The sequence below is a fragment of the Balaenoptera ricei genome, chromosome X (genome assembly GCF_028023285.1).
Source record: "Balaenoptera ricei isolate mBalRic1 chromosome X, mBalRic1.hap2, whole genome shotgun sequence".
Lineage (NCBI taxonomy): Eukaryota > Metazoa > Chordata > Mammalia > Artiodactyla > Balaenopteridae > Balaenoptera > Balaenoptera ricei.
Window position 1 is genome coordinate 120,587,881 of NC_082660.1, and position 22,255 is coordinate 120,610,135.

Here is a 22,255-nt window from a genome sequence, read left to right on the forward strand (position 1 = left end):
AGGATTCAAAGCCATGTATATCTAGTACTCCTTCCACTGTGTCTCCCAATGTACCAGGTGATGAGCCCTAGTCCACTCAACTCCTAACCCATGTCTTCACTTCTCCATTGATCCAGTCCCCACACTCAGGCCACTCACCTTGTGTCATGTGGGATCTTAGTTCCCGACTACCAGGGATCAAACCCGTGCCCCCTGCAGTGGAAGCTCGGAGTCTCCACCACTAGACCACCAGGGAAGTCCCGAGATGCACTTTTTATCAGTGGTAACGTCTTCGTACAGCTACATCTCTTAACCCAAGTATCACTATAGCAGTCTCTTAAGTCTTTACTAGGATTGACTCAAACTATTCCATAAGAAACCATTGAAAAATGGGTGTTTAATATGTCTGGCAGTAAAGGTAAATAAGACTCCTCTTAAGCAGCCTTCCTTCTAGAAAGGCTCACAGGGTCCATAAATGCCAAGTACTCAGGACTGACTTCAAAATGCATGTGTAAAGGAAAATGTGCCACATCTAGTGCACTGTTTATCCTGCAATGAATATTTGTTGAATGAATGAAAGAGTACTGAAAGCCTCCACAGTACTGAAGGAGGAATTTTCGATGGCCACTGGGGTGTTGAAAAGGTCTAGACTTAAAATTATTAAAGGGCAAGACAATGTCCTCATTTTTTTTTCTTAACTTCAAATAAAGTAGAGCGAACATGGGCTGTGCCTTCTCATTCTAAATACAGGGCCTATCATATAAAGGAAGCTTCAGGGGATGCCAAAAAGCATAAAATATCAAGGAATGCCCTTTAAAGACACTTTGGAATTTCTAATAGAGCTAAAAATTGGTAAAATCTAGATGGGGGAAAATGAGAAGAAAAGAAGAGTCGGGATGGTTTGTTAAAACGCAGATTGCTCGGCCTCATTCCCAGAGTTTCTGATTCTATAAGTGTTATTAGTTGTATAACTAACATATACCACTAAGGAAATGTACCGAATGTCTACCGTGATGTCAAGTACAGCTGAGTGCTTAATATCATTACACTCTGATGATGATAAACATTTAAAAATTCTAGTACAGATCTAGTGTCGTGTACATCCTGACACTTGACATTTGTTTACTAAGGGCAGACAGATACTTTGCCCTAGGTTTCACTGAAAGTCAAGATCTGGCCAAGGCCTTGTGGGTGAGCATCGCAATGGAGGGAGGGGTATCACAGGCAGGGAGCTAGCTGCCTGCAAGGATGCCTGAGAGCATTTTGTACTGCAGCTTCCTGTGAAGCGCAGGGTGTAGTACAACTCACTGCATACACGGTTTTCCTTCTCTTCCCCACTTCCACCTGCACAGGACAGTCCACGCACATACACACCTACATTTGAAAAGGAGTTAACATAGGTACGGGGAAAGTAAAGACATCCAGATCACAGACAGGAAATGAAATGCAGAAGAAACTCCTCTCCTCACGACCCAAGAGGGGAATGTTTCCCAGGGTCAGAATGGCTAAACAATTGTGTCCTTAACTCTGGCTCTTCTTGAGGACCCCTTTGCAAAACTCAATTGTTTGTCGCTGCACTGATACAGTTGCAGAGCAGAAAGCCTGCACTGCAGACCTCATTGTTTGTTCATGGCCAGCTCCCAGATCTATTTAGAGAATGTATACTTTGAGAGACAAAAGGACCCGAGAGGACAAAGGGGAACTGTGTGCACACTCTTCGGGAAACGTGGGTCTGTGGGGATGCACACGTGGGCAGCGGAGAGCTGAAGCAGGCTTCCAGCAGGGCTCTCATCTCTACGCAGCTGGGGTGAAGGACTCAGCAACAACACGGAACAAAACTTCTAAGGGCCAGCCCCACAGCCAGCCCCTCGACAAGAAAACCCTCCAGAGTTTTCAGAGAAGACTCTTGGGGTGGATGGGGGAGAGAAGAGGAAAAGAGGTTATCCCTGAGGCCAAGTGAATAGACCATCTTTCTCTGCTCTCAGGAAAGACACATACCCTTGACTTTGCTTTTCTTTAGCTTCCAGATATTAGTGTCTGTTGAGGACACATCACTGAATGTGAGAGCTGGGAAGGAACGTCAAGGCCACTAAGTTGAGTCCTCTCATTTTCCCCTGAGGCTCAGAGAGGCGTGTTGACTCAAGTCCCCACTGCTGGAACCCAGGTCTCCCTACACCCTATCTAATGCCCTTACCTCTGCCCATAAGTGAAAGGCTGTCCAAACCATCTTTTGGAAGAAGAAAAAAAAAAAAGTGAGAATTGCTGACCCAGTGCTGGGAACCACTATGTAATCCAGCTGGAATTTGACCTATATCCTCCCAATGAAACTGAAACGGACATGGGAGGGAAACAGATGGAGACCCCGCTAAGTTGAGAAAGACACACTTAAAGGATGTTGAACAACCGTTATTTTTGCGAAGGAACCAATGAGCTGGTCCCTACCTGCTGCCCCACACAATTCTCATTACTTCCTCTCAGGAACCCTATTCTGCAGCAGCAAGACCAGGCAAACGCCTGGGCTCCAGCTGGCCTCTCGATCTATTCTTCCCCCACCTCACGGAAGTGTGATTCAAGTTCAGGATAATCTGACTCCAGACTTCTCTCGAGCTTTCCAGAGGTCTGAGGAGCCAGGGCAAGAGGGGGCTGCTCAAAACAGTGCCTGGTGGTCTATGCCGGGGCTACAAGCGCGGCCGTATCCAGCTGCTATTTGAATCTAGGAGTGGAGGTGGGGATGGAGGAGACGGCCAAGCCCCAACCGAGCCCGAGAGGCTTCATGGAAGGAACAGCTCTCAAAACCAGGCTTTATAAATGGTGGCTATTTATTGGCTAGTACATTCTTATATGTGTTACCTTCAGAACCCCGCGCAGTGCTCTGTAGAGGGTTTGTGTTCAGTATGTTTTTGTTGTCGATATTATTATGCCTGGAGATAATTCATTCAACTGAAACACACCCAGGAGGAACTGTTCAGAACGTGTGGGTCTTCGTTTCTGTGCGAGGGCTTTCTCTAGTTGCGGCAAGCGGGGGCCACTCTTCATCGCGGTGCGCGGGCCTCTCATTATCGCGGCCTCTCTTGTTGCGGAGCACGGGCTCCAGACGCGCAGGCTCAGTAGTTGTGGCCCACGGGCCCAGCTGCTCCACGGCATGTGGGATCTTCCCGGACCAGGGCTCGAACCCGTGTCCCCTGCATTGGCAGGCAGACTCTCAACCACTGCGCCACCAGGGAAGCCCACCACCCAGTTCTTTTCTCTCTCTCTTTGGAAGGAGAGTGTATGGCGAATTCTGGTTCCTTCTGGATGCGCCTGCCCTGGGAAACTGCCGACGAGGCTGCCTTCAGAAAGAAGTTGTGAGGAATAAAGCACTGATTTCAACTGTAGTTCTGTAGAAATATTTGAGCAGTCTGCTTGGTGGTGTTTTCATGATTAAAAATGACCCCGTGCGTGCACTCAACAGGAACATGGGCCACAGCCGGCCTGACATATGCTTTTTCCCATCTCCATATGTTTCATTTATATCTTAATCCCCAGCCTGCTGGGAAAGAGCCGGGTAGGATGACACTTTGGGGACCGCTGTCAGTTGGTCTCAGGCTATTTTCTTAGCCTATGGTTTTCACATATCCTTCACTATGAGCTGGAATCTGGCACCGCGCCTGTGGAATTGCCATAGGGCTGACTGCAGGGGAAAGAAAATTCGAAATGTGAAATGACTTTGTTCACATGTGAGTCGGGGATGTGTTTGCTCTGTTTATAGAAGGAGGAAATGACATTTGAAGAAAATTGGTTCAGGGAGAAATGCTGTCATTATATAAGCATGCGAAATTTAGTGACTGACTGGCATCCTCCTGAAGTTCCCAAACGTGCCCTTTGCCACGGGTTCGAGCCCTGGTCCAGGAAGGTCCCACATGCCGCAGAGCAACTAAGCCCGTGCGCCACAACTACTGAGCCCGCGTGCCACAACTACTGAAGCCCGCACGCCTAGAGCCCGTGCTCCGCAACAAGAGAAGCCACCACGGTGAGAAGCTCGTGCACCGCAACGAAGAGTAGCCCCCGCTCACCGCAACTAGAGAAAGCCTGCGCGCAGCAATGAAGACCCAACGCCACCAAAACTAAATAAATAAATAATAAAATAAAATAAAATAGTAGTAATAACTATAGCTAATATTTCAGAGGCAGGTACTGTGTGCTGGGTACTGAGTTATGCACTTGTTTTTTTCACGTTGTCCCACTTATTTTGACAATAATGCTATGAGGTCAGTAGAACTATCCCCTAAAATGCTAGTACTATTAATCGTGGCCATATACCACACAGCTCAGATTGGGATAATCGCATGCTTTCTAATCTTCTTTTTTCTCCCTCATCTGCCCTCACACCTCCCCACCCCCGTCCGCACTGGTTTTCATTTGTGGTCAGAGGGCTGGAGATGTCTCACCAGGTGATAGGGGAATGGAGACAGGAGGCCAAGGGAACAAGCATTTTGCAACCCAAATGCTGGAAGAGGGCTTTGCAGTCAGAGACAAGAGATCAGATTTTCATGCAAAGAATACTAATTGTGTGGAACTATCTAACAAAGAGGCTTGTTTGGGGGGAAACAAACACGAGAGTCATTCAGATACTTGAAATCTTTTTTTAAATCAGAATACTGGAGCTTCACAGAGGCCAGTACCCTTTGTGTTCCTGCTCCCCGCCCCCCTCCCTTCTTAGCTTCCCTCAGCGGCTGGGGGGCGGGGGAGAAGGCCTGTTTCAGAGCGGGACCAGGTAGGGCCTATTCCCTTCAGGTGGCGGCAAAGCCTGAGGTGCAGAGACCCAGCCGCTCCCTCCCCCGGGCACGTCCCCCTGTGGGGAAGGCACAAGGCGGGAGCAGATACATGGCAGCCACGAGGATGCTTTCAGCCCCCTCATTTCTTACAAACGGAAACGGCCTTGCTGGAAGTTAGCTCTTGCGTTCTCTCTCGAGGGTAAGGCAAAAGCTGAAGCAGCATCAGATGAGAACCTGCCTCAGGAGCTCAGAGTCAGCCTCAGCGGCTTATGGCACAGAGGGAAGCATAGGGGCCTTGAAGGTCTAGAAGGGGTTAACCCAGGTCACGTGGCTGAACACACCGCCCCGCCCACCTCCGAAGGACGGCAGGCACTCGGAAGTGAAGCCCTCCTGCGTAAGAAGCTTATTTAAATGCTAACTGAAAACAGCAGATTCTATTTTCCCTTTGGCCTCCGGGAAGCCACAGCACAGAATTTTGACATTTTTCACTAACACTGTCTGTGCATGGTCCCAAATTCTCTCTGAGTACGTCTCCCCCCTCCCTGCCACTTCTGCCACATTTCTGAGTGTGGTAGAAAAGAAGCGCTTTCAGTCTGGTCCCCAGACTTCATGGAAATATGAAAAGAGAATATTATAACATTTTATATTGTGTCTTGTTTTAAAATCGAAAAGTCCTGTTTTTCTCCAGTGGCGTTTTACATCACACTTCAAGACAACCTGTTGTGAAGGGACACTTTTGGGGTAAGGCCAGGGACAGAAAAACTCAAATTAGGACTTCTTAGATAGCTCAAAGACAATTTTGAGAGCTTAGAGATTTACAATTTAGTCAGCTTCCCTCTTCATTTTACAAAGGAAGCAACTTAGAGAGAGTGACTTATCCAAGGTCACACAGTGAGTAAATGGCAGACCCATATATTTTAAAGTCCCATTTTCAAAATGCTGTTATACACAATCCAAAGTATCATCTCAGCAGGGGGCATTTTTGTGTGTAGAAATTGACAAGCTGATGAGTTGTCCAGAGGATTAAGTAACAATAACGTCTGCAAAGTGGCATGCACAGTAGCTAAGCAAAACGAAATTAAAATGTTCTATCCATTACACATTTCCTTTCCTTGATATTTATGTCCACATACATTTTGAGTTTACAGAGTTGTAACATTTGTGTCTATATCACATCTTGATCTCTCTTTTTCACTTAACACAGACCCCATACTTACCATTTTAATGCCGAAAGAACATTCCATCTGGTCCGTAGACTCTACTTTTTTTATACACGCTACCATTATTGAACATTTGAGTGGTTTCCAGTGTTTCACCGTTATATATAGCAGGGCTTGGAACAACCTTACATAGCTTCCCACCCCCCCCCCACCCCGTGCTCCTTTTTAGCTGATTTCTTTGGAGAATGTTCTCAAAAATGGAATGAGACATATAAAGAGCTTTCAAAGCAGATTGCTCTCCAGAGAAATACCACCAGTTTACTGTGTTTGTGTGTCATCGGTGATGGGAGACTGTAGCATTGGAGAAAAAAGTGGTTTAACTCTTCCGTCTGGGCATAGAAAAGGAACTTGGGGGTTCTTGACTGAAACTTCCTAGCCTGCCCCTGGTCACCCCACCCTTCAACCCTCAGCAGTGTTAGTGCTTTCCTGGCCTTTTTTTCTAACTTCCCCCTTCTGCACAGAGTCTTGGAGCAGAAGCAACCATGCTAATAGAGAAGAGGATGAACAGTTTTGAATCAATAAGAGGTAAAATCTAACAAAAGCAACACACGAAAGTGTGTCTGTCCCTAGTGCTTCACCAAGTAAAATGTTGGGGATTCACTTGTAAATTTCCATCATGGACAAAAAGGTGATTTTAGTTTCAAAGATCAGTTGATAAGAAAAGCCTGCCAATTCAGAGAGAAAAATCTCACTGTGGATCTATGTATCCACGTGTTTGAATTTGAACATTTGGCCCAGTGGACTTGGGGTGTCTCTTCTGACTTCTGTCACTCACAAACTGTCAATGATTCAATAATAACAAGTTACATTTTTGAGTGTTAAGGCCCTTTGCTTCCATGCATCATCTCATTTAATCCTCATAACCACCTTTGGAGTGGATACTATGATCATCCCCATTTTACAGATGAGGAAACTGAGGTTTAGAAAGATTAACTTGCCCAGAGTCACACAGCTGGCAAGTGCCAGAGCTGTCATATGAACTCAGGTCTGTTTGATTCTAAGGCCTTTGTGCTTGATCTTGTCCTGCCTCTCATACTTTCTTGGTTTATGTGATGGTGACTTATCTGCCATACTGACTCCAGTGTTGTTTCAAGGATCAAATGAGAGAAAAATCCCAAAGTGCTTTGTAAAGAGTAAACAGAACATTGTATAGATGTGCAGGCATTTTATAAATGTGAGGCATGATCATCACTTGGATTTAATTTAGCTACTGTGATGCTATAGGACTCTACCGGGCCACATTACCTGACCCAGCCCTAGGCTTTCCGGAGAGACTCCGTCATTTCTGTTTTAAGAACAATTTCTGAGAAGTGGGTCCCCAATTATAGTTACACTGTGATATTTGCAAATGCAGTGCTCCCCCCACGATAGAGCTGTTAGGAGAAAGACGAGACACACAGGTGCTGGCGCTCCCGATGGCCTGATCCGTGTTTCAAAAGGGGTCACGTGGACTAGGTGGGGGCGTGGTACTCATCTGGCCCAGGTCTTACTGGAGTGGGTAAGTCATGAAACTGGCAAGTTAGCGAAGGAGCTGCTGCGTCTCATTTCCTCTCCTGAGGGAGAAACCAGGAGTTAGGCACAGTTCACCTTAATACCTGAACCAGAGACCGTTGGGAGGCTGTTAGCCGTGAAAGAGGCCTTAGATAGCCTCTCACCGGACACCCACCCCTCCCATTTCTTATTTCCTGAATAGAGCTTTATTGTTTTTGTTAAAAATGCATGCACTGTTCGTTGACTTTAATGAGCTCTGATGTGGCACGGTTGTTATTTCTATCATTCTCCTCCCACACATAATGTGTTTCATTATTACGGTACTAGAAGGTTTCCCCCATGAGCCTACAGGGGATTTGTCATGACAGCTTTAAAAAAAATTTCTACTTGCAGGGGAGGGGGCTGCAAGATGTCAGAGAGTAAGGGTTGGGAAATAGGAAAGATGTGTTGTTTCTTTGTGAAATTATATGCTACAAAATGAGTGATTATTACATATACAATGTCATATATTAACATGAAAAAAAGTTCAGTTCCCAAGCTTGCAAAAAAATTTACATGAGCTCTCTAGAGTCCATGTTTCTAATGGAATGTAGAGTGGTAAACAGATCTTTTAAAGATAAAGAGAATTTTTAACAGAAAAAAATAACAAGATCAATGGATGAATGTTGTTTGTCATATGCTCAATAAATTATGTTAATTCTTTTTTTAAAAATAAATTTTATTTATTTATTTATTTATTTATTTATTTATTTGGCTGTGTTGGGTCTTTTTTGCTGTGCGCTGGGGCTTTCTCTAGTTGTGGCAAGCAGGGGCTACTCTTCACTGCGGTGCGGGGGCTTCTCATTGCAGTGGCTTCTCTCATTGTGGAGCATGGGCTCTAGGCATGCAGGCTCAGTAGTTGTGGCACATGGACTCAGTAGTTGTGGCTCACGGGCTCAGTAGTTGCGGCTCACGGGCTCTAGAGCACAGACTCAGTAGTTGTGGCGCACAGGCTTAGTTGCTCCACAGCATGTGGGATCCTCCCGGACCAGGGATTGGACCCATGTCCCCTGCATTGGCAGGCGGATTCTCAACCACTGCAGCACCAGGGAAGCCCTATGTTAATTTTTAATTAAAAAAAAATGCTTGCACTGTCCCTATGCAGAAAAGAGAAGGAAAACTGTGTATGTCATGTGTTGTATCAGACTGTGTCATGGGAAATTGTGGAACAACATGCCTTTGGGCATACCTGCGTGTGATGCAGCTGCCTGGGTGACATGCCTGCCTGTCTGTGACACGCCTCCCTGAGTGTGCTCTGCTTCCCAGTCCCCGACATGCCTGGTCTCTAATTCTAGTAAAACCCGATGAGGTAGACGCTATTATTATGCCCATATTACAGACGAGGAACTCAATCTGCCCCAGGGTACACAGCTACTAAATGAAACTATCAGCATATTCACCTCCCAAAAGAAGGAAAGGAGAAGACATGGGGATTGTGACTTAAGAGACCCGAGTTCTAGTTCCCACAGTGCCACTACCTACCTGGGTGACCTTGGCCAACTCACTCCAGTTCTATTCCATCCTCTACAAATTAAAGGCTCCTACTCCCTTATGGCTTTGGTTCTTTCCTGGCTTTACATTCTATGTCTTCTTCTGAAGTCTGTATCATTATTTGCGATTACTTGTAATTGGAATGAAACCTGTTTAGTTGCTCAGGAAAATAGAACTAGAAATACTAAGTGTCAAGGTCTCGAATCCAACATATAGGTGAGGAGGTCATCATAGAAACGACAGTAGAAAGGACACTGTTTTCTATTGCTATTTGGCAAAGCTGAGTGTTGCTGCCACCTAGTGGGGAAAAGGAGCGTGGCTTCCAGGCAAGGCCTGCTCCTTCTGTGCTGACCTAGGGAAAAGCGAGCAGAAATCATCCAGTTGACCGGTAACATGGGATTTCACAGATACGTTAAATCTTACAAGGTTTCTACAAGCCAATCACTTTCCCTTTGACTAAAATGAAGTTGGGAGAATTGCTTCTCTGGGCATTATTATTAAGTAGATGTGATATTGTGTATACACTGGATCCTTTCCCGAGGTCCTCTGTCTCTCTCAGGTGGAATCCCAGAACCCTAGAAGGTCTGAGCAGGAAGGAAACATCCTCAAAGAATTTCTAGGGCAACCCATTTCATAGTACAGAGGAAAAATGTTTTGGCCAAGGTCACACAGGTAGTTAACATAGGCAGAGGTGACAAGAGACTGGTCCCAGAACTCTGAAAACTGATCTGATAAAATCCACCCCAAATGGACAAGATTAGATATTTGTAAAATCACCTTTTGAGGTGAATATAGCTCCCGGGCCTGGAACAAGATTAGGAGATGTAATCAACGATATTTACATATTTAAAGAAAGCCTGAGGGTGCTGGTGCGAAGGCAGGGGTGGTCAGGCTGGAAACCAGGAGGCGCAGACCCTGAGGGGAGCTTTAAACACTAGAAGGCACTCTCTGTGCAGGGAGGAGGGAAGGGCTCGGTCCCTGGGACTCCTGGAAGCCCCCAGCCAGCGATCTCAATCTTCCTGAGAGGCAGTCCCACCCTTGGGGGAGTGACCATAGCTCCCAGGAGACCAGGCTTTATCTTACCTTTTCCTCTGCCTGTAAGAAAGAATATCAGAAGTGAGAGTGAAAGCAATGGTTATTGCTGGATAACTTGCCTCTGCTAGAATGTATTTAACAAGTCAAAAGCTTTTGCTACTATTATAAGAAATCACTTGCAACAAACTCATAGGCCCTAGTTGAAGTGGCCCACATACTCTTGTAATGATCCTCTGCACAGTCAACCACCTTTAATGATGATGATGATGATGGCTGACATCACCAAGGGCATCCACTGAGGCAGGGCCTTTGCCTTTATTATCTCATTTACATCTGACAAAAGCCCAACGAGGTAATAATTACGATCCTCATTTTACAGCAGAGTAAAATGCGCTAATGCCGAGAAGCAGCAAGTGTACACTCTGGCTAGGGGACTTGTACCTTTCCATCTCTAGGACAGGAATTCCTTCTCGCCACGCGGACCCCATTGTAAATGTGCGCAGGTGCATTCTAGTAATCCAGCCTCTCCTCAGGGAACTGATCCAGCAGTTTGGTAGGCTAGTTGCCTGTAGGGGGAGAGATTACCTCGGAAAAACATTTTCCTAATTTGCAACAAATTGTTTGCTGGGCGGAGGTGGAGGGGGATTTAGATGTAGGAAGACAGGTGATTAAGGGGAAGAAGTTTTGATAATCTGTTGTTCAGCTCATCAGAACAATTGCTGCTCGCTCTTAACATGGATTCTTAAGAATTGGCTGTATGGTTAAGTGATTCAAACCTTCCTTCCTCTCTCACACAAAAGTCCCTTCAGTAATCAACAAGCATGCCCAGAATTATTCACTAAAAGGGATGGACTTCCTTCCAGTGTTTGTTGTGAAATATGAGCCTGTCTTCCTCCCATTACATTATCAATTAGGTGAAGAGTTTCCATGAACAAGAATCTATCATCTATTATATATAAATCTATGTAATATGAACAGAATATGCACAATAGTAATTTTACTCTTGCACCACCCCTCCTCGCTTTTGATCTTTTTTTTTTTTTTTTTTGGTTCCTTAGGCTAAGAATACATGCGAAGGCTTATATAGCATTTTATGCTATCTCTCTATGGATTTTTGTTTTTAAGGCAGAGAATAATAAACGAGAGCATTTAGAAAAGGTCAACAGGAAATAGCTGAACACAAACTGAGAATGCTGTTAAAAAAAGAGGAAGTGAGTCGGGGACTAAAGACAGCCTTGTGTCGGGAGGGTCATCAAAAAAGAAAAGAGAGGCCTCACCTCGTGCCTAGACTCCACACACCAAGTCTAGACTATCAGCAGAATTTTCCGCTGTTTCCTGAAATAAACCCAAGCTGCCTGTAGACTGACCACAAGTTGCCTCCAGGGGTTGAGATTATGTCTTCTATACTGTTAAAATCCCCCAGATTGCCTACTCTAGTTTTAGTATGTTTTAGATCCTCAATAAATACTTAGTGAGTCAAAATGGACTTTGTAATCAGATTCCAGGCTTCAAGAATCAAGGTGCTTTTTTTGGCGAAACAGCAAAAGAAATGAGAAACTACAGATTTCATTTCAGAGTGTGAAGGGGAGACTGTAAAGGTAGTAAATGTTCTCATCTCATTGTATATGAATCATAACTGTAATAATGCAGCCAGCAGTGCGTATGGGAAGTTTTTCAGTGACTTGTTACAGCCGCCTTCCAATTTAGCTGTTACCTTTACTGAACGATTCAGTGAAATAATTTTTTGATTAAAAAAAAACTCCCTCCAAAAAACTCCCTCCGTGGTGTGCGTGTGTGTGTGTGTGTGTGTGTGTGTGTGTGTGTGTGTGTTGTTTAATCCAAAGAAGATAATATTGAAAAGCATTTTTAGGATTAGGGCAATTCTTACTACCAGAAGTCTGCGGTCACTTACATGGTGTGGTGTGTGAGAAATTCCCAAAGACAACCCTTTCTCTCCCTAGCTCTCCCATGCTTTTCTCCTCAAAATCCTGAGGGGGTAGGTAAGGTCTTATCTCTTGATGACCTCTGTTAAAATCATGTATTTGGGAAGAAGGGGGTAGAAACCACCTGAAATCTTGGAAGGGAGCAATGATTATGTGCCAGGCATAATGTTGGCAAATATGCACATGAAAAGATGCTCAAACCTCATTAGTCATTAAGGACATGCAAATTAAAGCCACAGTGAGATAACACTGCATACCAATCAGGATGGCTAAAACAAAAAGCAAACCCAAAACTGATACTATCAATTGCTGATGAGGATGCAGAGTATCTGGACCTCTTGCATATTGCTGATGAGATGAGAAATCTTCAAGGAAGCAGGATGAAAATGTGTAATATTTGGTCTCTTGTCTAGAATGGAGCTTTTTTTATTGGGGGCTACAATGAAGTATTGTTATGAGCAGGGGCAGTAGCTAAAAACAGTAGTGGCCAAGTGTTATGTGGCGACTAAGTCATTCCAGAGTGACATGAAGAACCCTAGAGAAAGACTTAAGTTCATTATATCAGCCTGAAGCCTGGTCCAAAGTGGGGAGTTTATTTGACATTCTTTCTATTAAAATTACAGGGTCTCCAGAGGCCAGACTAATTCAGCGCTCCCTCTAATGACTGCGTCATGCTGCCTTTTTTAGTCCTCAGGTTTATGTACAAATTTGCTGTGTCCTGAATTAGTTGCAGCACCCTGAGCTTCCCAGGACTGGTGAGTGTTGGAGAACATCTCCTGATAAGGGGATGCGTGTGGTCACAGGATTTGCTGTACCTTTCACTATCAGTACTGATTACTTCCCCTCATTGATGGCTTCGGCTTTCATTGAGCAAGAGTAGGGCACTTCCCCCGTTCTGTCATTTCCCTGACAACTATGAAGGTTGTCAAGGTTACCTGCTTATCTACACCTGACTCAAATCACCCTCCTGGCCTGGGAGCTAGGGGCAGCTTACTAGACAGATGTTGTCACGGTTGTGTTTGCCTGACTACCTGCCAATTTGGTGAAAGTAGGCAAATAAATACGCTCTCTGCCTTTTACCTCTGGAAGGAACCTGTCTGGAGTTAATTGAAGTAGAGAGCATCAAATAATCTGAATAAATATACATTGTGTTATACAGGGCAACTAAATCAAGCTGAAGAGTAATCTAAAGTGACAACTACTATATATAAGCAAGAGTGTGTGTTGTTATTACATCCCTGGATTGCTCATGTGGAGGTCATTTTTTAGACTAGAGATTGCCATCTGGTTGATTTTATTCCAGTTAGTTTGGCTGAATACCATCGACCAGAAAACAATTCATCTGACTGTGGTCATTTCTAATCTTTCTGATAGAACTGAGGACTTTTTCAGCCATGGAAACAGACTTATTTTTGTATGGCTTTATATTTAGGAATTTGGAGTCCCTTCCCTCTATAAAGGCTTCAAAACTTCCATTCTTTTTCTTAAAATAAAACATACATCTGCCTGAAGGCTGAAAGTTTATAATCTGTTACCTATTATTTGTATAATGAAATCACTAAACACTCTGAAAATGATCTTCCTCTTTACCTCCAGTCTTTCATCATCTTGGGGGTGACTTTAATATCTATATCTCTTCTCCATCTAGAACACTCTATGACTCCCAGCATCTTACAGGGGCCCGTTCAAGTGAGGGGCCCTGACATTCACCCGAAGCTTCATTAGCTTTTTTAGCTTAGTAGACTAAGTTCTGTTAGAACAGGGACCATGTCTAATTTTGCTGATCATTAAATCTTTAGTATTTAGTGTGGTGTCTGGAATAGAACAGGCGCTCGCTAAATATTTCTTTGTCCAGCACAGTGCCTGATGGGACCCGGGGCTGGGCTGAATGAAACAGAGTAGAGAAAAGCCCTATACTTCTCAAAGTTTCTGTAGGCACAATGCCAACCCCTAAATAGCCTGTGTAAATGATAGGATCTGGGCAGATTTATGAATGGGGGAATGAGGAAGGAAGCAAATCACATGCTCACATTGCCCTAGACTAGGAAGCCAGGGGTGTTATGTGAGTGGGGCTACCTACCAGTATCCTTCTGAGCCTCACTGGGGACGAGCTGTTCCCCAGGAGGCTGTTCCCCACAGCCAACAGAAGGGGAAAGGAACAGGGAATCAGAAAGCAGTCAATGAGCATCACTAGAATGGCCTAGCACTAATCATCATAACTGCCATTTGCCAAGTTTCAGGCTCCATGCTCAATATTTTCCCATAGATTATCTCATGTCTTCCTCATAATCAGTCTCTAAGAGAGATCTCACCTCCATTTCATGCTGTGGAAACTAGGCCTCAGGTTGGTCCAGAATTCGGCAGCATTCCCACACAAGTCCAAGGCGCTCTAACCCTGGTCTTTCTGAGTTCAGAGCCAGAACTCCCTTTTAACCACTATTAGCTGGAGGAAGAGTCTAGAATAGCACAGAGCCTCCCCCAAGTGAGGGTCAAAGTAGCTTCCAGGGTACACCTGGGTCAGCTGCTAGAGAACCAGACAAACAGGTTTCTTGCCCATTGGTCAGGGGACCCGTGGGAGCAGGATTTGGTTTGAGCAGTGGCTAGGGCCGGAGGCAGGGTAGGACCAGGGAAGGACAAGGCCAATACAATTAAAGGGAAATATCCAGCACCTAGGAGAGCTCCAGGTTTGCTTCTCAGAGGGGCTGGACCTGGCAATGCTCCTGGCCTTCTCATTTGCTCAAAGAGCTTCCCCAGATCAAGCAATCTGTTCAGTGTGGTGGCTGGGTGGCCTGGGCTTCTGCTGTGTTAAGATGAGACGTGCGCCAGACTTCTAAGCTGTAGCCCAGCTAAGCCCCTGAACCCGGCCCCTGCCCTGAATTCTTGAGCAATGGAAACAGCAGTGACAGCTGTGAAAACACGCAGCCTTGCTCATCTTGGCATTGAGTTATAGGGCACATCATCATTATAGAGGGAATCAGTAACATCTGTCTTTCCTGGCCTTTATTTAACTTATTCGAGTTATGAAACCTCTCCATGTTCCCACTCTGTAACTACTGTAAATGATGCAAAAGAGGAGAGAGAGACTTGAGACAGAAAGAGGGAAGGAGAATTAATTTACCACTGGGTGAAATGAAAATGTACTGAAGTGTAATGGAATTTCATTAACTTCGGAAATGATGACGAATGCTGTCCAAATAATTCTTACTGATGCATAATTCACAGCTGAAAATAGAGCCAAACTCTCCTAAAAAGCACATCCATTTATGCCCCCAAGTTAATTTGGTGTGTTATTCAGGATGGTTGACAGGATAAAAGATCTACTATGAAATGTAATCATCTATTAAGATTGGGAACCTATGAGTCTTTCTAGTTTAGTAGATGATGGTAGCTGATAACAAGTGGCATCTTCAGAGGCAGACACCCACAGTCCTCATTCTCATAATTTGAATCTCCCCAAAGACATCATTTTAGACAGAACCACAGACAAGATAGGATGAGCTTTGAGATCTCCATAGCAACCATGGCCCAAAGCAAACTAAAATCAATTTCAAAAGATTCAAATGGGGTCAGGAAAAGGCCTATACCTTTTCTGACTGGAAATGTTTTTACATTATATGGTTATAGAGTATATAAATTATATAGACCATATATTATGTACATTTACATATAACTACGCAGAAAGATTTAAAAATTCCTTTCCCATTTTGTGTAATACTGTATATCCTATTTCGCAAACTCTCATCGACATTTATCTCTTAACGTTTCAAGATATAATAATCCCTTCATTAAAACTCGCTTATGCTTTTTGTATACTCAGGAGAGTGGTAATGGGAGAGAGACCTTTTCACCTTTAGGTCTAACGGAAACCACCACGTGGTTGGCAGAGTGTAACTATATTAAGTAGGAGGACAGCTATTGGCCCAGCTCCCACCAATGGGAATATGTAGCTTCAGAGGCCAGTTGACACCTCACAGTGGAGGCATCATGGTTTCTCCCCCATGGGACCCTTCAGCCAATTAGAGAGAACCTTGGTAAGACATATGCACAGTAATGTCAGGGATGACTTCTGGGAACCCTCTGAACTCCTTTCCCAGGGTGGATTGCGCTGTGTAGAGGTGGAGGTGTGACAGGAGGAACATTACCTTCCAAGACCGCCCCTATTTGTCTTAATGGCCAGACCTTATGATTTGGGGCACTGGGGTGCTAAACAGCACCTCGGCTGCTGATACAGGATATGTGATTAAGTAGGAGGCAGCCATTGGCCAGCTTCCACCAATGGGAGACCTAGTTTGAGGGGTTATCAATGCCTCACAATGGAGACATCATGGCTCCCCCCACCCACCCCCTGCCGGCCTGTGGGTCCCTCAGCCACTCAGAGAACACCTTGTACTCACACATGAATATTGATGTCAGGGAATGTATCTCTCCCTCTGAACAACTTCCCTTGGGGCAGAAATGCAAATATAGAAGGCAGTTATTTACTAGGAGGTCCCTGAATTCTCCCTTCATCCCTTTTCTTTCCCCTCATCCCCTCGTATCCTCACCCAGTTGCCCTGCTGTTATTCTGTAATGTCATAGTCTGCCTTCCTCACAGGTAACCCTTGGTAAAAACACTTGTCCCTGCTGGTTCCCATACCTAGGAGCACTCACATTGAATCACTCCATTTATCTAATTATCCAATGTATTTTCTGAGTCATATCTACGTTTTCCGCACCTCAGAACTTTTGAAAACTGTTGAGTGCTTGAAAAGGAGCCCGGCCCTGCTCCTTACCAGGCACTCAGGACCCTGTATGACTTGTAGCTGTTCCCCCTCCAGCCCCATCCATCTCCCAAGGCTTCTCCCCATCATCTCTGCTCTAGGTATTTTACCTAGAACTAGTGTCAGTATTAGAGCTCGCCCTCGGCCTGAAATGCCTGTTACTTCATCTTCACCCCTACAAAAGCCACTTATCTTTCAAAGTCCAGGTCCATTATCTCCTTTGAAGCCTTCTACCCTCTAGTTTAAATGCTCCTTTTGCTGCTAGTTTGAATTGAGACCCAGTGTCAGAACTGCATCTTTCTCTTGCTCCTGGACTAGCTTACCTGCTTAGTACCTTTAGTCCTTTGCCCTCTATCTTACTTTATTTAAAATTTCTTTAGATGCCTCTATTGAATGAATCCTTATAAGCTGTCTCCAAATCTTTTTGCAGCAAATAGAATAAACAGTCTCTTGGAGAGTTTCACCTTGAAACCATAGCTTGATGACCACTCTGCTGCTTGTTCTATATACCCCATCCACCATCCCTCCCACTACCTTGTTCTTTTTCGGGCAAGCCTGCTGCTTCTGATGGGAATTGATAGATGTCAAGTGCAAGTGTTCTCCTGGTGGGTGGATGGATGTTGATAATTCTCTGGATGTGAGCCTTGCCACGAAGGTGGGTTTCTGATGTCTTCACCTAGGCTCTTCTCCAGAGTCTGAGCTGTCTCAGGGAGTGAGTCTGTATTTATACCCTGCCCTGCCCAGATTGCACTACTCTGTGCTAATCAACCTACTATGACCTGGCTTGATCTGTGACGTAAGTGGACCAGGACTAGGTTATATATGAATATATTTCAATGATTGAATACTTTTCAAGGTAGAAGAAACATATTTATATATAAGCACAAAGACTAATACAATAACTGTTAACCACAAAATTTTTTCCCAGAATTCTAGACTCACAAACCCACTTCCCCTCTTGTTCATAAAGAGTGTGAACAGGCACTAGGAATACTGCCTTATCTCCATGGCACTCATCAGAGGCCTATTGCTTACTTCAGCCTTTGATTAGACCCCGTAGCCAAGACATATCCCACTTCTTTTAAAACTATAAGAGCAGTAGCAAAAGATGGGAAATTTTCAGGGAGTTTAGTTCTAACTAAACTTCATGGATCTCCATGCTGTAAAACCTCTTGCATTAAAAAAAAAATGCTCACCACTTTTTTTTATATATATATTTTTAACATCTTTATTGGAGTATAATTGCTTTACAATGGTGTGTTAGTTTCTGCTGTATAACAAAGCAAATCAGCTACACATATACATATATCCCCATATCTCCTCCCTCTTGTGTCTCCCTCCCACTCTCCCTATCCCACACCTCTTAGTGGTCACAAAGCACTGACCCGATCTCCCTGTGCTATGCGGCTGCTTCCCACTAGCTATTTTACATTTGGTCATGTATATATGTCCATGCCACTCTCTCACTTCGTCCCAGCTTACCCTTCCCCCTCCCCGTGTCCTCAAGTCCATTCTCTAGTAGGTCTGTGTCTTTATTCCCGTCTTGCCCCTAGGTTCCTCATGACCTTTTTTTTTTTTAAGATTCCATATATATGTGTTAGCATACGGTATTTGTTTTTCTCTTTCTGACTTACTTTACTCTGTATGACAGACTCTAGGTCCATCCACCTCACTACAAATAACTCAATTTCGTTTCTTTTTATGGCTGAGTAATATTCCATTGTATATATGTGCCACATCTTCTTTATCCATTCATCTGTCGATGGACACTTAGGTTGCTTCCATGTCCTGGCTATTGTAAATAGAGCTGCATTGAACATTGTGGTGCATATCTCTTTTTGAATTATGGTTTTCTCAGGGTATATGTCCAGTAGTGGGATTGCTGGGTCGTATGGTAGTTCTATTTTTAGTTTTTTAAGGAACCTCCATACTGTTCTGCATAGTGGCTGTATCAATTTACATTCCCACCAACAGTGCAAGAGGGTTCCCTTTTCTCCACACCCTCTCCAGCATTTATTGCTTGTAGACTTTTTGATGATGGCCATTCTGACTGGTGTGAGGTGATACCTCATTGTAGTTTTGATTTGCATTTCTCCAATGGTTAGTGATGTTGAGCATCCTTTCATGTGTTTGTTGGCAATCTGTATGTCTTCTTTGGAGAAATGTCTAGTTAGGTCTTCTGCCCATTTTTGGATTGGGTTGTTTGTTTTTTTGATATTGAGCTGCATGAGCCACTTGTATAGTTTGGACATTAATCATTTGTCAGTTGCTTCATTTGCAAATATTTTCTCCCATTCTGAGGGTTGTCTTTTGGTCTTGTTTATGCTTTCCTTTGCTGTGCAAAAGCTTTTAAGTTTCATTAGGTCCCATTTGTTTATTTTTGTTTTTATTTCCCTTTCTCTAGGAGGTGGGTCAAAAAACATCTTGCTGTGATTTATGTCATAGAGTGTTCTGCCTATGCTTTCCTCTAAGAGTTTTATAGCATCTGGCCTTACATTTAGGTCTTTAATCCATTTTGAGTTTATTTTTGTGTATGGTGTTAGGGAGTGTTCTAATTTCATTCTTTTACATGTAGTTGTGCAGTTTTCCCAGCACCACTTATTGAAGAGGCTGTCCTTTCTCCACTGTATATTCTTGCCTCCTTTATCAAAGATAAGGTGACCATATGTGCGTGGGTTTATCTCTGGGCTTTCTATCCTGTTCCATTGATCTATATTTCTGTTTTTGTGCCAGTACCATACTGTCTTGATTACTGTAGCTTTGTAGTATAGTCTGAAGTCCAGGAGCCTGATTCCTCCAGCTCCGTTTTTCTTTCTCAAGATTGCTTTGGTTACTCGGGGTCTTTTGTGTTTCCATACAAACTGTGAAATTTTTTGTTCTAGTTCTGTGAAAAATGCCATTGGTAGTTTGATAGGGATTGCACTGAATCTCTAGATTGCTTTGGGTAGTATAGTCATTTTCACAATGTTGATTCTTTCAATCCAAGAACCTTGTATATCTCTCCATCTGTTGGTATCATCTTTAATTTCTTTCATCAGTGTCTTATAGTTTTCTGCATACAGGTCTTTTGTGTCCTTAGGTAGGTTTATTCCTAGGTATTTTATTCTTTTTGTTGCAATGGTAAATGGGAGTGTTTCCTTAATTTCTCTTTCAGATTTTTCATCATTAGTTTATAGGAATGCAAGAGATTTCTGTGCATTAATTTTGTATCCTGCTACTTTACCAAATTCATGGATTAGCTCTAGTAGTTTTCTGGTAGCATCTTTAGGATATTCTATATGTAGTGTCATGTCATCTGCAAACAGTGAGAGTTTTACTTCTTGTTTTCTAGTTTGGATTCCTTTTACCTCTTTTTCTTCTCTGATTGCTGTGGCTAAAACTTCCAAAACTATGTTGAATAATAGTGGTGAGAGTGGGCAACCTTATCTTGTTCCTGATCTTAGATGAAATGGTTTCAGATTTTCACCATTGAGAACGATGTTGGCTGTGGGTTTGTCATATATGGCCTTTATTATGTTGAGGTAAGTTCCCTCTATGCCTACTTTCTGGAGGGTTTTTATCATAAATGGGTGTTGAATTTTGTCAAAAGCTTTTTCTGCTCACCACTTTTTAACTTGTTACCTACTTCCTGTAAAGTGTTGTTGCTTTCTCCTTCAAGCATCACTGTCCATTCCTGCAACACTGTAAATCCAGCCTCTTTCCTTTGCTTAAAAAAGAAAACCTCAAAAAAAAAAAAAAAGGGAAACCTCATAACCTCTGTCAAAATAGCAACAACAAAAAAGTATTCATTGTTGGGGCCCAGGGCAGGCTGCCCCAAAATATGCTTTATTGGCATGTTGATTATTTTGAATTAAAGTTCTTTAGGAAATGACTGATGCAGGAGGGGCACTTTGACCCTCCTTTCTCTCTCCCTGAAAGCGGGAAATAAATCTCTCATGTGAAAAGTGCAACTCCCTACATCTGGAGGTAGGACCCCCTTATCACCAGAGACGGGGAATTCACTTCTTTCATTGACTACCCCAAGCTCATACTCTGTTTAGATTCTTCTCTAATTGAGCACCCCAAATCTACCTTTCTTTGTCTTGTCAATTCCTGACACGTTTATTGTTTCTTTGTCTAAAAAGTATAGAAGCTGCCTAGTTTGGCTACTTCTTGGGTCCTATTTCTAAGAGACCTTCGTGTGCGCAAATTAAAATTTGTTTCTTTTTCTCCTGTTATTCTGTCTTGCGTCATTTTGTTATTAGTCCAGCCACAAGAACTCTAGAGGGAGAGAGGGGGAAATTTCCCCATTCCCAACACCATACACTGCACAGAACTTCTAGAGGCTTCCTTGAGTAACACTAATTTAATTGTGTCTGTTAATTGTTCACGCATAAAAAGTAAAATCAAAATTGACAAACAGGATACGCTATCACAGAGTTACATTTACTTTTTTAAAAAAAATTTTATTGGAGTATAGTTGATTCACAACGTTGCATTAGTTTCAGGTGTACAGCAAAGTGAATCAGTTTTACATATACATATATCCACTCTTTTTTAGATTCTTTTCCCATATAGGCCATTACAGAGTATTGAGTAGAGTTCTCTGTGCTCTACAGTAAGTCCTTATTAGTTATTTATTTTATATATAGTAGTGTGTATACATCAATCCCAATCTCCCAGTTTATCCTACCCCCCTTACATTTACTTTTAAAATATAAAGCTCTCATAGAAATTAAATCAGTTCAGATAGCTTAATTGCTTGCCCTCACCTAGACTTACCTACTGACAAAGGAGAAAAGAAAATATTTATATTTGTTGTAAGTATATGGCTTTAGGTTAATCTGACCTCAGAATGCTTTGAAACAGAGAGGTTTTCTGACCTTGACAGAAACACTTATAAAAATGGACTAACTAAAGAACCTTTAGATGCTGTTAACTTAAGGGAATAGCTATAATAAAGGTGGAGCATCTTTCAAAGTGCAAGGACCCAGCATCTCACGATAAAACCTTAGCGGACTGTTTCACTACTAAACAAGCAGCTTTCACCAAGATAATTGTTCCTGTAATCACTCAGAAAGGAGAGGCTTTAGAGGAATTAATAGATTCCTCTAAGATTGTTGTTAACTGTTGTTAACTGTCAGAGAGAAGCCTTTAATTTGGAAAAAAGATAACTGGGAAAATTTGAAGGCTCATTGCGTAAAGATAGTATTTGGCACTCTCAGTATGGCTAACTGGTAGCACCAAATCCTTTAAAATGGATTTTAGCCAGATTTCTTCATGGTATTAACCACAACAGCAGAGATAAATTGGCCATGATGTTACATTTAACATTGGTGGGATGGGGTAATTTTAGAGGCATTGTCGAAGATGTTTGCACAACATGCCCTACCTGCTAACAACAATCCTGGTTAAACTCTAAAGGTGAGTCATGGAGAGGAACGGAAGCTTGGAGGGCCCTTTGAATACCTCCAAGTGAACTTCTGCAAATGTCTCCTCACTAGGCTATAAATATGTCTGATTATTGTTTATTTTCAGGGTGGGTTAAAGCTTTTCCTGTCAGA